The sequence below is a fragment of the Prunus dulcis genome, chromosome 1, assembly GCF_902201215.1.
Source record: "Prunus dulcis chromosome 1, ALMONDv2, whole genome shotgun sequence".
NCBI lineage: Eukaryota > Viridiplantae > Streptophyta > Magnoliopsida > Rosales > Rosaceae > Prunus > Prunus dulcis.
This window is the reverse complement of record NC_047650.1, coordinates 7,472,996-7,474,480: the sequence shown is the minus strand read 5'-3', so window position 1 is coordinate 7,474,480 and position 1,485 is coordinate 7,472,996.

Here is a 1,485-nt window from a genome sequence, read left to right as displayed (position 1 = left end):
CTGAAAGGTCACGGAAAAAAAAATTCTATTCATAATTTAAAAATTCAAATCCACGTCGGTTATATTAAACCTAACGACGTTAAATGAAAAGATTCCACGTCGTAAAACAAATATTGCGTCGTGTTAGTTAAAAACGACGGCATAACAAAAAACCGTCATTGTTTCAAACTGAATTAATTTAAAATTTCTTCGGGAAAGCAAAATCTATTTATAATTTCCTCGGGTTAGTAATAAAGGAAGAGGCTATCACAAATCTGACGGATCTTCTTAGCCAAGAAAATCAAGCAGAGGATCAGGCACATCTGATCTTCAGATTTCCCTGAGAAGCGAACTTTCCTTCGACAGCAAGTGGAGGCCAGGCTTGCATCTCTTTTGATGGAAAGCAAGGAGTATTCAGAAGCACTAAGTGTCCTATCAGGCTTGATCAAGGAAGTGAGAAGGCTAGTTGACAAGCTTCTTCTTGTGGACATAGATATGATGCGAGTAAGCTCAATTTCTCTTTGAGAAAGACATCCAAATTATTGTCTTTGAGATGTGAGAGACAGTGTCTCAGAGAGAGGAAGAACTTGGAACCCTAAATGTAAACCGAAAATGAATGAAAGCGACAAATTTATAGAATAAATTTTTAAAACCAACGGCGGTCCTTACAAAAAAAAACCGCCGTTTAAATTGTAAAATCAACGTCGGTATGACCGACGTATATTACAGAAATCCACGTCGGTACATTAATAAAAACGACGTGTTAAATAATCTACCATGACGCAAGTTATTACTTATGTACTTTAATTTTTGAGTTTACTACGACGGTACCTACAACACTACTGTCGTATTTATTTACCACGTCCGAAGTTAAATGTACCGTCGTATTTTATAATTTATACGTCGTAGTTATATGTAACCGCCGTATTATTTTTTTGAAATGGTTTTATATGTAAGCAACTTTTCGTCTACCTGACTTACACATGCACTGTTTCCAAACCCGATTAAAAATTTCAATCTCCCAGAGAAAACTTTTTGTCTTTTTTCCTTGTCAGAGCACTGTCAGAGTATCTCATCGCCTTCCTCTCGTCTTCTTCGTCGTCTCTGAACTTAAACATCGTCTTCCTCTTGCTTTCATTGCACGCAAAAGGTAAGCTTTCATTTTCACTATTTTGGTTGCTGTTTTGCATGCTCATACGCTTTTTGTTTGAAAAATCTTTTTACCTTTTTTCTGGCCAAAATCATTTTACTTCTTTCCAAGTTTGATAAAATATACAGACAAAGAGGGAAAGTTTCCAACTTTGAAGACAACTACCTCAACTAAATAAGACGACGGTAGCTTTTTATTTACGTGGTTAAATATGTAGACCACGACGGTTCGTCAGTCGTTCTAGCGTCGTCTGAAAATTGACAAAGTTGTTTTTAAAATTATAGTCTTTTTTTTATTTGCTTGTTTAATTGCAGGTTTGATTTCTTTGAACAATGGTTTTTGTTTTTCCCTAATTT